The sequence below is a fragment of the Aptenodytes patagonicus genome, chromosome 2, assembly GCF_965638725.1.
Source record: "Aptenodytes patagonicus chromosome 2, bAptPat1.pri.cur, whole genome shotgun sequence".
Taxonomy (NCBI): domain Eukaryota; kingdom Metazoa; phylum Chordata; class Aves; order Sphenisciformes; family Spheniscidae; genus Aptenodytes; species Aptenodytes patagonicus.
Genome location: NC_134950.1, coordinates 95,948,092 through 95,948,480, shown reverse-complemented (window position 1 = coordinate 95,948,480; position 389 = coordinate 95,948,092).

The following is a 389-nucleotide window of genomic DNA, read 5'->3' as shown; positions in this document are numbered from 1 at the left end:
CTTTCTGCAGCTTAAAACAGTGACTTCCTTTTTTTTTTTTTCCTTTGAGGACACTTTCCCAACCATGCCAAATCCTTTAATTCTTTCTCTAGTAGTTTTGGAAACATGCTGAGTTTTGGCAATTCTTTCTGTGCTCCATGTGTTGCTGCCCGTACTGTAGGTATAGTGTATACTCATGTGAAACCTCTCCGCCTAACAGTTGATCTTGTGTTTAAGTATATGTGGTTTAATGCCACTAAGTTTAGTAGAGGAATTCTGCATTTTCAAGACTATAAGTGAAATCGAATCTGGCAGTTATTCCTTTTGAAGATAAAGTGGATTCTCACATGTTAAATTTCTGGAATAGAAAGGGATATGTCTTCACTCATGCAAAGGCTTTCTGAGCAGCT